General features: G+C 32.7%; 1 non-coding gene across 1 annotated transcript; it reads right to left on the bottom strand.

The window, feature by feature from the left end:
- Window positions 1–10,404: 10,404 nt before the first annotated feature.
- Window positions 10,405–10,477, bottom strand: TRNAT-CGU (transfer RNA threonine (anticodon CGU)). The gene has a single exon. It is a non-coding gene; the product is annotated as a tRNA-Thr (tRNA).
- Window positions 10,478–15,167: the final 4,690 nt, after the last annotated feature.

A 15,167-nucleotide genomic window follows, 5' to 3' on the forward strand; every position in this document is an offset into this window, starting at 1 on the left:
GTACATAAAATGCTTTTTATTCATCCACTCAAGTTCAAATACAATTTTTTAAACTTGCAGTGAATGACACTTGATGTTAATACAGCTTTTTCACATATTAAATTTTTTTAAATTTTTAATTCAAAAAAATTATGTTTGTATTTTTATTTATTTATTTATTTTTGTATTTTTAAACTTTTCTTTGTGGACCTAAGTAAGAATTGACTTAATTTTTTTTGGAGGGGGTATATTACTTGTTTTTTAATTCCTTCAGGATGAGTATCGACCACTTTGACAGACTTGCAGATTCTATATCGTATGAAAATCAGGATTTATAAAATTGGTTTGGAATACAGTATATAAAGAGAATTAAATTACTTAATTCTCTTTATATACACCATTCACCATATAATAAAACCAACTTCATATTTTTTTAACTCGCTCTCCCTTGGTCTTTTGTTTTTCTTTTTATTTATTTTTGAATTTAGAATGAGGTTCAAACTTTGGACAGTTTATGAGAAATTATGTGCATGATAAAATATGCAATAAAGTAAAAATAAAGAGAGAATTTATAGATGATATATGATAAAGAGATGCAGATATATTTTTACATAAGGATTTCTATTTGCACTGCACATTTTTAAACTAAATTAAAAACAATAATAATAATGAATAAAATAAGAAATGAAAACAATAATAATAGGTAAAATAAGAATATAATGATTCATGATTAAATATAAGAAACACGTTTCAAAAATGAGAAAAGTTAACTGAATTATACCGTCTACGGGTGAGGTTCGAACTTGCCACCTTTCCATTCCTCCGCCACCAAAGCAGCGCGCTGACCACTCAGCTACCTGTAATAGCAGTGTTTATGAAAAATAATGTAACAAGTAGAAGTCGCTGCAAAGGTAATTTAATTAAACTTCAATAAATGATTGCTGTATGATACAAGTTGTAACTTTCCTCCAAAATTTCGTAATTGTATTTTATTGAATACTCTTTCACAGTCAACTGCTTTATTTTAGAAGTCATTATATTGCTGAAGTTAGTTTTTGGTGTATTTAATATTGGGATATTTATAGAGCTTTTTATTACACATGATATAGCCAATATTTATAATAATTAAGGAGAATTTTGTAAGGCAGAAACTTTGATTTCGTAGAAACTGTAATTTATAAGTTCCTATTACTTACGGTGTTATAAATAGGTGAAGCATATGGATATAGTGGTCGGATCATAGCTTTATAAGTATACAGTTTTCCCCTTTAATGTGAATTTTAAATGTGTACCAATATGTACGGTGTGAGAAATCTGAAGATGGCGTGAACAATGCTGATTATTTTATTGCTGTATACAGTTATGATATTTCTAATCAAAAACTCGTCTCTGTGTGGCTCTGACGCCATATTGAAACGGGTAAGAAAGAAGGTTTTCTGATTATGACACGTGATAAGAACTCGGCCGGCTATTGGCTATACGCGCGCGTAGCGGGCGAAAAAGCTGAACAGGAGCGTACTCAGTTTTACGTCTTCTGCGTCCTGCGAATTTACGCCGGCGTCAAAAAAGTTACGTCAACTACGTTGGGAGCGTCCTCGTGTGGACGGGCCTTAAGAGACCCCTGGGGTTGCGTGTATACTCGCTTAGTACTTTACTATCACAATAGTGACTCGGGGGGGGCAATAATACCAAAATGCTGTTCTCGCCTGTGGGTCAACATGAAGTCTGCATTTGACTGGGTGTGACTATTCTTACGAGGATACATTAAGATGAAGTTTAGCCGAATAATGTAAATTAATAATACAGCCAAATCTAATGTAAATTAATAGTACAGCCGAATCTAATGTAAATTAATAGTACAGCCGAAAAGGGTAGCCTGTGCTGTCACGGACGGTCGTAGCATAAGCCATTCGAGTAGGTTAGTGCAACTACCAAACATTTTCAGAAAAATGTAGCTTTTCAGGATGTTTTCGGGAAATCTTGATATAGAGAAAAACAGCGTATTTGAAGCTATGAAATAAGCACCTTATATTATTAGACTTAAATAATAGTTTAGCGGAATAATGTAAATTCCTACCTAAGTTTAGGAATACCTCTATGGAGGACGTTATAAGTACGCGAGTTTGTAAGACAATCTCAATTCGGCCACTAGCACTGCTATACCATGCGTCAGCTGATTTGAGAACGAAATTTCTAGAACGAAATATTTTGGGACATGTATTCAGTTTAAAATCTTTGCTCAAGAAGTCTCTCAAGTATCTGATGAAGGTTGTGGGATTCGAAAGTAATTTCCTTTTTTTCAAATATTTGTTCTGTAGTGACATTTTTTTTTGTGATAAATTTGTTGCACCAACTTTTAGCAGTGTCTAAAAGAAAAATGGGAGCGAAATTTTTAAGTGAATCGTACAGCAGAAAAAGAAACCTGTTGCGAGGCTTGCGAAAATTCGAACGGTAGTCAATGAGGAAAAGTCGAGATTTTTCAGAACGATAATTACAAACAAAATTTTATTTTCTGACTGGTTTCAGGTTCTGATTCGAATACTGGCAGATGCAGTAATAATAAATGAAGTGTAGAAACTACTGATCCTATTTTACTTTCACGGAGAGAGTCTTTTCGTCGGGATTTGAATCCGGGTCAGATTGAAATCATTATCACCACTCGGTCACCACTCGGTCACTTGGTCACTACTCAGTCAAGAGCATTATCACCACTCGGTCACTGGAATGACAAGTAAGACGATTAACAGCGCAATTTTGACTTTTATTCTCTTTGTAAATTCTCTGGCGCACCAGGTTCGAAAGGTAAATACGCTTAAGATTTATTCTATGCTAGTCGAAAGCTTTGACTTATTGGAATAACAGTCGCAGTAAGTGTTACCATGCCTTGTTTAAGGCATCTGCATTTTGTATGAAAAGCAACAAAAAAATTGGTCTTAATGTATTCTCGCAAGAAGTAATCACACCCAGTACAGACAGACTTCATGTTGGTCTACATGTTGGAAATGCAGACTTCATGTTGGTCCACAAGCGAGAGCAGCATTTTGGTCTGTTAAACGGACTATGCAATACAGAGGAAACATTACCTATCATATCATATTTTAAAACGACTTCCTGCATGCTAGTTGCCGTATTACTCAAATAGGTTAAAAGTGCTTACGTAATGCCCACATGACAATTGAAAGAACGAGATTATAAATTAAAGACATCGTCTATAAAATGGTAATAAGCGTTGTCTGGTATATAAAAACACTTTTTGATATATAAGCATTTAATCTGTCCATTTATTTCAGGATAATCTTGTATATAATGTGTGAAAAGTAAAAGAAAAGTTTATATTGACTATATTTTGCATTTAAGTCAAGTGCTTTCCTTTTATAAATCGAGAATATATCTTTTTACCGTCAACTGCATTTTCAAGTAAAAATTTATGATGCATCGTATCATATCTTCCTCTGCCACCACCCCCAAAAAGGGCTGTAGTGTTATAAAACAATACATGTTTTTAGGACTTACTACGAACTATCCAACAGACTTATATTTCTTGTGGATAGTAAAGCAGGCTGAATTATGAGGTATTTTCTCCCTCCTTTCTACATGCCTTCGTGGTATAATGGTTAGCACACTTGGTGCGAATTCATGAGGTTCAGGTTCGAGTCCCGGCGACAGCATTGCTCATTTTTCACCTTTCCTGTTATCAAAAAATTCTAATGACTCTACAGTGGCGGCCGAACTAAAAGGTGGTGGATGATGATTCTTCATCCAATTTTGATGTTTAATTTGGCGACTGGGTCACCTAATCACCAGTCCTTCTTTAAAAGGGAGAGTGCAGCCCGACCCACCTAACCAAACAAGTTGATCTTATGGTCATAAGAGGCCACGCCCAATGGATTATAAAAGGTCCTTTCTTCTTTGGTGTAACGGTAGCACACTCGGCGCGTATTCGAGAGGTCCAGGTTCGAGTTCCGTCGAGGAAATTGCTCATTTTTCACGTATCCCGCATCCAAAATTCCTAATAGACTCTACAACAAGAGTTGTTTTAAGATTTATATCGTTAATTGCGTCAATATGTTTACTCCAGATACTATTTGCTGATAATCTAAATTCATGTTTCCTGTATAAAACTAGAAACCACCAATAATAACAAACAAAAGCAAATCCAATCATACTGAAGTCCTCTGCTGCAGACTCCATAAATTTTTCCTCTGTTTTCTATCAAACCTCTTGCTATTGTAAAGAACTGAAAAGAGAAATAGGGGAAACGCCAACAGAATTCAAAATTTGGAGGAAAGATATTTGAGTTTTGCGTTTCACCTGAAAGAAAGTTTTTCTTGTCCTTATTACATTCCTTCTAGATACTCGAACATTCTTTCCAAAAAATTTTATTCCTTTCTTTCCCGAAACTCTTGAGACTTTCTGGCGTTTAACCGATATATTTACAAGCGACAATTTTTAGAGGTTGTTTCAGAAATAAAAGAACTGAGGTTTTTGTAGTTTATAAAATTTTAGAACAAATATACAGTGTCTGTTGGCAAATGATAAAACTCCGCAATACAGGAGGATATCATGTAAAATGTGAGTGATCTAACATAACTCTGAATGTAGAAATAAAGAAATAATACATTTATTAGAGTAAAAGTAAGCGCTAACACGACGAATAACAATTATTAGGAGTTCAAACAAGAGTAATCAGCGTTAATTTTTAGAATTTGCAACACTAGTTTCGAAGGTTTTTCTACAGAAACTTCTTCAGCTGCAAGTGTGAAAATGACAGAAGACAAGCTTGTAATTCTGCGAGAGCAGTAAAAACAATTAAGTAGAAAATTCGAAAAATTTCCAATTTAAAAAAAAAAAAAAAAAAAAAAAAAAAAAAAAAAAAAAAAACGAAAATAAGAAGCAGAATTTTTAAACGATTTTTCATCTTAATTACAGAAATATTTCACATGTTTGAAATGTTCTATTTGATAATACTTCTTCTTCACTATCTTTATATACCGTAATTTCCAAGACAATAAAGCCTTTTATAGTATCAGAAGGGGGTGTTTTATCCCAGTGCACTCAAACAGCTTTCCAAAGTCTAAAGAGATTGTAGGCCGACGTTTGGACAAATCGCATTTTAACTAGTTAACTGTGGCGGCCTCTTTTAAGAGTGCGCACCGTTTTTTGTCACCAGAATCTAGCCATTACGAGTATATTCGTCCATCACAGAGTAAGTTGCGCTGGTAAGATATTGGATGAAAAAGATGGGTTTATTTTATAAAACTGAAAAGTTTATGACTAATATTTACTTATTTGGTTAACATAAGCATATATTACATACATATTAAACTGAAAACGCAATCAATTAAATTAAATATTATACATATAAAAGTAAGAATTTGAATTCCTGCTGTGGAGTGATATTCAGCGAAACAGAGTTTTCTACACAATGGGACTTTGCAAATCGAGCACTAGTAACGCGATTCCTTTTTGATCTTACGTTTGTAGCCGAACTCCTTCGCGTAGGGTTTTTTTTTCGATATTTCGGCTATATAATCTGGAACATGATTCCCGCCCAGTTGGCTTATATTAGGTCTAAATGGCCGAGTTTGTGTCGATTTATTTCTTTCAATTGGATACGTCGCAAAAGTGTCTTCCATAAATTTGAGCAAAAAGTTGATACGCGATCATGTTGCATTATTTTTTTATATAATATGAATGCGTTCAGACACAGAATGTCTAGGAAATGGAGAAATATCTTTTTGTAGTACTTTTTGAGTCGTTTACTTGCTGTGGAGTACGCTATGATAATTCCATCGCTCATATCCACCCATTTTTTTATTATAATCAATCACTAGCTCCGGTTTCTTTGTTATTATTTTTCTTTTCTCTGTTTCTATTACGTTGCTTACAACGCTTTATGCGCATGACGAGTATACTCGTCAATACACAAAATCGTGCCGCTTCTCCATGACGAGTATACTCGTCAGTCATAGTTAACTGGTTAAAAATCCAAAAACGAAATACTACATTGGTGATATATCAGGATATTAAGTAGGGACATGAGTGAAGGGTATGGCCTTGCAACTCGTTTCTTGTTCCATTTTTACCAGGAAATTAACAGTCGATTTTGACGGGTCGCTGCTCGCTTTGTCTTGATGTAGTTTTAGTGATTGATCGCTCTGCGTAAAGTCATTTCATATTTGAAAATTGGGTATAAGATATATATTTAATAATATTTATAATTAATTTTAGCATTTTTCTAATTTCTATTTGCTTTTAATTTGCCGTTATATAAAAAACTAGAAACAATCATAAATCCCTTAGAAAAACTTCTTTTAGATTCCTTGAATTCTGTTTTAAAATGTTTTTTCTCCTCTTTGATTGATAGTAAACGGATCTATTTTTATTGCAGTCATTTAAGTACATCCAACATTCGTTTATTGTAACAAATATTTTTCATTTTTGTACGGATAATTGTTTCTCATAAAGAATTTTCCAGCGTCTTCCACGTTTGGCGATATGTCGCGAAGAAAGACGATGCACATCATATTTTTTCGCCTTTTTAAGATTCAGATCAGCATTAATCACTTAGTTTACAGTTGTCTCTGAGCATTCTCATGATGCTGCAACTGTGCACTGACTTGGCGGATTTTCTTTTGACATTAAAGATCTTACCTTTGTAACATTCGAAACATTCCGATTAGTCAGATTACAGTCAAGTAGCAGACGATAATTTATACTTTCAAGTATACAGTTGTATTTAAAAAAATCCACCAGAATATTTTTTCACAATAAAGCAAAATCGTCTAAAATGTGCTGGGGCATCTATTGGTTAAAATGAAGTCCACTGCGAAATAATTTCTTTAAAAGACGACGGTAAATTCGGTTTGGAATTTGGATCATTAACTGAAACTGAAAGATTTTTATGAAAGTGAAACGCTCTTAGAAAATCTATGTCGCCAGCGGAAGGTGTTTTATGAATAATTTTGGCTGCAGGAAAATCTTTCAGTTCTAGTTGATGATCCAAATTCCAATCCAAATTTACCCTCAACTTTCAAAGAACTTATTTTGTAGATAGCTTCATTTTTCATCAATACGTGATGCCAACAGCCCTATTTCCGTTTTTTGATGAAACTTTTCTGAATTTTCTAGTCTATTGTTTTCCGTGGTATCCCGGGAGTACAAGCTTATCTTTCACCACTTTCATTCTTGCAGCTGAAGAAGGTTCTGTAGTAAGTAATACTTAGCATTCTGAAAACTAATGCTGATTAGTGTTGTTTGGATGTGTAACAAAGGTTTATTACCGGATAAAGAAAACATAAATGAAAATGATAAATATATTTGAACAAACATTCGTAAAAAAGTCTGAAAGCTTTCAGATGTTATCTTAGCCCATAAGGGAGTTTCACAAAATATTTAAAAGCAGCAATATCTTTAGAATTTCCGATACACAGTCTCGCGCGCTGAAGATAAAAATATTTTTCTTCCGTACAGTGTCGCCATTGCTCGCTTTGATCGTTGAGTTTGTTAATAAAAAATTAGTTAAAGTTTTACAGAGTTTGAAATAGATTACAATACAAATTCAAAATTCAAAATTCGGGCTTCTCAGTGCCCATGTTCGGTTGGAAGACTACGTTATTCGAAATTTGATGGCTCTAGGTACCGCTGTTTTTTTCCACAGTGCGAGAAACATTCATGAGGATTCTACATTATTTAGTTTCTTTAAATATAACACATGGAGATAATATTTGCTGGCAACAGTTTAAACACTAAATCGACGAAAAATGCCGTTTTGAAATTAATAGTGGCTAACTCCCTTGGGATTAATAAAAGAAATATAACTATAATTTGGAATAAAGAAATGAAAATGAATTCGAGCTCTTTTTTCTCTTTAATTCTGGTTTTGACTGTCTCTTGAGGAGGTTTCACAATATTCTAACTATTCTATATTAGCCCTGCAAATTAAATAGTAAGCATTTAGTGCTATACTAGCGGGCAAGCCTGTAAGATGAGCGGCGAGAAATAAAGCAGATTTTTATCTCCAGAGCGCAAGGCTGTCGCCACTCAGAAAACTGAGGGCAAAAATTAGCGTTTTCAGATGTTTTACTTAATGTCGCCACTGATTAAAGTCGTACGAAGATGAGAATGGTCGAAATGGCTTCTCACGAATTTTTGGATTGCGAAGGTACTTCTCTCAAAATTCAACTTCCTCCACCTCTCGGAAGAGATAATGCCACAAGCAAACAAGCAGACGCGCACAGGTCTGAATAGTCTGGAAATTTTGTGATTACTGTGTTTCCTTTTACCCTATTATCGATGCATCGAGATATTTATATTTCGCAGGACGTTTTTTGCCCATTGCTTTATTTATACACTCTGTCCATAAAAATCGTTAGACAGCCTTTACTTTTCAGTCGTTGGTCATAGACAGTTATGCTTCCAACTTATTACAATTCTATGGTACTGTAGTCATTAGCACTGTTTTCTCACATTGAAAAATTCTGTGGCTTAGTAAGCTGATGTTTGTAAGCAGTAAAAACCTCTTTGTTATTATATTACAATTCTATGGTTCTGTAGTCTTTGCTACTGTTTTATTGCGTTAAAATTCTGTGGTCTAATAAGCCGATGTAGTAAATAGTCAAAAACTTCTTTTTATCCCATTAAAATTCTATGGTACTAATGTCTGTGTCATTTCTAATAAATTTCTATGGTGCTAAATTCCGTATCACGTGATTGTGGGGGAAAATGCTGTTTAAATATAATGTAACGTCTTAAGCTATTTTATCGACCACCACGAAGTACTGAGAAAAAGAATGACCACCTCGAAAGTTCCCAGGGACACAGTATTTCGAATTTTCGGAAAGAGTAAGTGACCAGCAGTCACAAAACAATGTCAACTTTTTTGTTCCTCTTATAGTTGTTCGAAAGGAGACGTTGTTCATTTCCCTTTCATCAGTTTATAGGTTCAGTGTCTCAGACCACCCGGTTTAAGACCCCCAGTTGGAATCGAAAAGTTCCCACGGACTTTTCCCCAGGCTGTCTTCATCATATCCTGTTTTTAATTAAAGGGCTCTCGCCAATCAAGAGGCGCTTCTAAAAATGACGGACAAATAAGGATCCTGGAAGTTTTACCGACACGCGCAGGACAACTTGAACAAAATCGTGGAACGCAGTGCCAGAGAAGAAGAGCGAGCGAGAGTTAGCTGCAGTAAGTAGAGAGAGAAACCTTCTCTCGTTTTTTTCTAGCTCGGCCACGAGCAAATTTTTGCTTCGCTCTTCGTAGAGCGATATTAATGTCTCTGCCAAGAGATTTACAGCGAGGTAGCCGGGCTCGCCGCTACCTTACGAAGAGCATCCTGCTCGGACACAGCTCAGTCCGGCAACCACCGGCTTATAAAGATTTGATTTATTCAAGACAGCCTCATCTTGAACTATTTCCAAACAAGAACTTTCATCTTGGCTGATTTCTAAACAGGGAATTATTCACCCTACTGTGAGAACAATATTTTATAAGTTTATTTTTATTTATTTATTTATTTATATTTTATTTATTTATTTATTTGCATATAGCCTAGAAAGAACCCAAATAAATTTATTTACGCTACCTCTTGTCTTTCGAATTCGTCACAATAAGCTTACCTGGGAAGAAAATAAGAACAATAAAAAAATAACAGTAAGCTTTATTTTTTGTTTTCCGCGCTGTTTTTTATCGGGATTATTTAGGATTTTTTTAACCGAATTTGATTGTGCATAATAACACTTAACTGACAATCAGGAGGATAAAATTACACCTCTCTGTTCTTGCTTTTCAAATTTTCTGTAGAAATTAATGGTTTGGAAAATAGTTTCTAACAGCTTAAGTGTTTTTCTACTATTTCATTGTTTTCTCTTAGTCTGCATTTTACTTTATTTTGTTGGGGTTTTCTTCTGTAATCCTTTTATTGTATTTAATTATTAGGTGTTTTTTTTATTCCCTTTTGAATTTGCTAAATGTCTTTTGTGTTTGATACACTGTTGATAATTGTTTCGATAAGAAATAAATACCGCAATTAAAAAAAAATGTGCGAAGGGAAGCTGCGTAATTAGGAAGGACGGAATATCCGTATTTACTCGCATATTTCTCACGTACTGGCATATTTCTATTATTTTTATGCGTAGTTGTTTTCAGCTTATGATTATAATTTGTGCTAAAAATGTAAAATGTAAGTGCAAATGGGAAATTATTTTGTGGAAGTCAAATGTATAATTTGAAATTTACAAGTCCCTTCGAAATACATGAATAATAATATTAGTGCTTCCTTATGTGTGCTTTTTAATGTCCCTGTGTATCATTTAAGTCATCTCTTTAGAAATATACTCCGCGTATTTTACCCCTCCTTGTTTTCAAGCGGTAAAGTTGTAGAGACATTAGGTTATTTCGAAGCAGAAGAGATAAAAAATGAGCAATGCCCTCGCCGGGACTCGAACCACGGACCTCTCGAATACGCGTCGAGCGTGCTGACCACTACACCACAAAGGCATGATAAGAAGGTGGGAGAAATACCTTATAAAGTAATTAAGAAATACACGAGTGTATAATAATAATATTACTCATGTTTAATAATATAGTATATATATATAAACAAATTAAAATTTAATTTTTAAGAAACACGTATAAAAGTAAAAAAGCAAATTTAAATCCTAAAAAAAACTAAAATAATTTAAAAAAAATTTTAAAAAAATGTGAAAACATATAAAAGATTAAATTATCGAACTAATCTACAATATAATTTAAATTCAGAAGCATAAGCAAATCAAGTGCAAAATCAATCCATGAAAATAAATTCACTAATTTAGCAAATTAAAATTAAACTAAATAATATTTTTTAAAAATGCATAAGTGAATGACAGTAGAGTAGGCAGGAGACAGACTTATCAAGGGGAAGTTGCTTCCAAACCTAACTCTCCAATCATTCAAATAGTGTTTCGTCATTCATGTAGGCAAGGGTAAAAGTCAAAACCAAAAGTAATACCAATAAAGTGGTACCCTTAGAAATTAAGATTTAAGAATTAAATTTAAGAATAAAGTTTTAAAAGGAAAATACTAATGAAGTCTTTTGAGAAACAAGCAAGTAAAGTCAAGAATAAAATGAATTTTTTTTAAAATTAAATTTAAAAAAAATTAATTCTTGATAAAAAAAAAAAACTAAAAACCAATGTATTTTAGAAACCCTTGTATACAGAAACCTCCCCGACACGAATATGCATATCAATAAAAAGAAACTAAAAAAGAACTAAACATAATCCATATAAATCAATAAGAGAAGTAAGTGTGTTCTTCAAATTATATAGATGGCGCTTATGTAGGTAAAGTTGAGTGTCAAGCTGCTATCTTTGTTATAGTAAAAAGTTTTTTTGTAAACATTAATATTAAAAATTAAATTAAAAATTAAAAATCCTAAAGTTATTTAAGTAACTGAGCCAATCAATGTAAGTTTGCTTGAAGGAAAATAAACTGGTATTGTGAATAAAATGTAAACTGTTTGTAATGTGATATGTGTGTTCTGTTGAAAAATTGTGTAAAAATTGTAAAAAATTGTAAAAAAATTGTAAAAAAAGTTAAGTGAAAAAATTTTTTGTGTGAAAATTGCAAAAAATTGAAGTAATTAAGAAAAACTGAAAATTTAAAATTAAAGTTTTAAAGTAAAATTTCCAAAATTTTTGAAACGAAGTATTAAAAAACCTCTAAAAAATTTTCAGAAATTTCAAAAATTCCTCGGAAGTAATTAAAAGTTATATTTAATGAAAGAAAATATTAAAAGTTTAGTGAATTTGATTTCAATTGGTATATCAAAACTTAACTAAATACTGGCTAAAGTATGGAAAATTAGAAGAAGAAGATTAAAATCTTCACTCAATTCGGGCTATAATTGAGACTTTTGAAAAGATTTGGCCCTTTATTAGTAAAAGGAAAGAATCCAGTATTGATTAAATATACATATTTACAAAATATTTACAATAAAAATTTACAAGATAATTTCTCTATTCTTTTATATCCTTCATTACCCTCCAGCTAAGGTTTAATGGATATAAAAGAGTATAAAGGATATAAAAGAAGATATTTAAAAAAAATTATTTAGTTTAATTTTAATTTACTAAATTAGTGAATTTATTTTCATCGATTGATTTTGCACTTGATTTGCTTATGCTTCTGAATTTAAATGATACTGTAGATTAGTTCGATAATTAAATCTTTTATATGTTTTGACATTTTTAAAAATTTTTTAAAAATTATTTTAGCTTTTTTTAGGATTTAAATTTGCTTTTTTACTTTTATACGTGTTTGTTAAAAATTAGATTTTAATTTGTTTTAATTTAAATTTCATTCCCTTGCAGCAATGGCGCAAAGAATTGTTAACGACGATCAGACGATAAGCTTTGAAAAAAAAACAGGATCCATTTATTATTATTCAGGAAAAATAGCAGTTACAAAATCAGATATCCGGAGTAAATAAAAAGAATTACTAATAATTTTTTGTATGAAGTTTACTGCATCGTGACATTTAAGAAAAAGCCCCCGATATTCTCTTGCGAGTCCTTTTATAGCCTCTGGAAAGGCGGAGCTTCAAAGAAATGACGTCAGCCTCGTCAGCCAATCCAGTTCGCTTTAAATATCTCCAGAACAATCTAAAACTGTACGTGTAGAAAAGGCGAGAAAAACAACTTGACTACGGGCTGTGGATTTAATTCCACGTACTTTCAAATAAGAGAACGTCGCCATTAAAAATGAAAAGAACATACAGTTAAAATTTTAAGTGTATGCTTGACTATGGAATTTTATTATTACATATGTATATATATATAATTATTATTATTACTATTACTAATAATAATAGAATCATAAATATAATGTGTTAATAGTATTTTGCAATATTTTTCAAAATTTCAGTTTCTTAACTATGGTCGACATCTATTTAAGAATAACATTTAAAACAAACAGTAATTCGAGTAATAATTAATAAAAATAAATAATTCGAATAGTAATTAAATAAAATTTTATAACGAAAATTATAAATATTGTTATTTTTATAGAGCATTTAAAACTTTTTTTTATTTTTGAGATGGAGGCTTCATTTAGTTCATGAAGCAAAATTAGAAATCATTTAAACATTTTTATACTTTTCTTACATAACTTATTAAATTTTAATTCGCATCCCACGAATGATTTTTCACTTATAAAATATTAATTGAAGGACATAGCGAAATCCACAGTGATTTTTATTTCCAACAGCTACAGAAAAAATTACAAAGAACTAAAATCTTATAAACAGAGGTTGCAAACAATAGAACTAAGAACAAAAAGACCGAAGTCATTGCCTAAAGAGTGTTCTTGCCTCCCAGTAAGACTCTCCCGACTCTTCTGTAAGATCGCGAAGAGACCCACACCTAAGCATTCGGTTCCAGGCCATTTCTTCTCCAGAATCACAAAACGGGCAAGTAAGAAAGATCGCTCGAAATACCTATGCGGTGCAGGTGGGCTGCTAGGAAATCATGTCCTGTAGACAGACGAAAAGTCGCAAGTGCATTGCGTCTCGGACTATCGGGAATAAGATCATTCTTCAACTTTTTAAGGCTGTACGAGTCTGAAAATCTCGTAAGATATTAGCTGTAAATATATTTTTAAAAAACAGTTTAATCCTCCAATCAGAAATGGCTGCGAACTCCGGAATGTAAAATTTGTGTTTGAAGCATTAAAATATTATGGTTATTTATTACCAAAAAACGCGCGTTAATTATATATCTTTCTCTGAAACTATAAAAAAATAAATTTATTATATAGGAAAAGTACTGTATTGTAAGGGAGAAAGTTAGGCCTCTTTAAAGGAATATACGTAAGCTTTGCAGGAAGGAAAGTGTATTGGATTGCGTAGTATACAGAGGCAGAGAGAAAGGGAAAACATTTAATTAAAAGGAAAACTTTCCCTTTGTGCCCGAGATCATTTCTTAGAAAAGGATGAAAAGATATCCCTAAACATTTATTTATTCTTCTTTTATGAATGAGTTTAAAAATAAGAGCAGAAAATATTCTTTCAGTTTTATCCTTCATGCTGAAATGTGAGATCAAAAATAGAATGTTTTTGTCTTCAACAACAGACATTCTTTAGCTTTCTTTTAGTTATTTTTTACAATCTGCTTTAGGCACATAACCACGCATTATTATTTGAAATAATGATATTTATTCGCATGCTTTGACTTTCAAACGGCCCACCAGCGGCGGCTTGAGTGGTAAAGTTGCTGAATGCTGGTGATTCCGACCTAGGTTCGATTTCATGTGAACAGGCTGGCTGCATGGGCGTTTTCATGGTTTTACCCTATGTATAACGTGTATACGAGCCAGTTTCCCTTAGGAAGTCCTCTACAAAGACACACCTCACCTTAGGCAGATAGCACTAGTGTGCTTTGCGATAGTAAACTAAACCAAACCAATTGAGTTTCAAACATTGCACCCATTCTCGTATTACTCCCAAGACGTTTCGATTACATATTGGAAAATTTCAGGTGTGAGTAAGTTCATGCTTAAAATAATTGAGAAATACTCAGGATATCCCATCACTCACTTGGATATCTCACACTGAAATCGCGATCAATCAGCATGAAAATATCATCATAAAGCCATCATTATTAGAACTGCTAATGTCGTAGTGATCAAGCCAAAATCTGAGATTTTGGAGATAGAGAACATTAATTTCTGATCTAATAATTCTTATTGAAACGTAAACATAAAGTCACTTTCAGTACTGGATTGTGTAAAATGTATCTTGTTTGAATCTAAACATGTCTCTAAAACAGAACAGAAATGCACAAATTCTTTTAACCATGGATCCAATCGATCATGCGGAAGACGCGTCGCAAGGTGCACTGGCGCTTGTATGACAATCGTTGATATTTTTACTTTTGATATATGAAGTATAAAATGTATTTAATCGCCAAATATTTCGGTTTCCAGTTTTCAATGAAAATATCCTTTTTCACCTTTCCGAATTCATTTCACTACTCTTTTGCGTCTCGTCTCTAGGTACGAGCAGAATAATTCCAAAACGGATTGTCAAATGGATTTTTTCGTGATGTCTGTACATACATATGTACGTAAGTATCCCGCACAAACGTTGAATCTAAACGTTGAAAACGTATGTAACCCGCACAAACGTTTATTCCTAAAACGTTGAAAT

This window comes from Stegodyphus dumicola, chromosome 2 (genome assembly GCF_044657685.1).
Source record: "Stegodyphus dumicola isolate Sdum_Otavi_A_Nest chromosome 2, ASM4465768v1".
Classification (NCBI taxonomy): Eukaryota; Metazoa; Arthropoda; class Arachnida; order Araneae; family Eresidae; genus Stegodyphus; species Stegodyphus dumicola.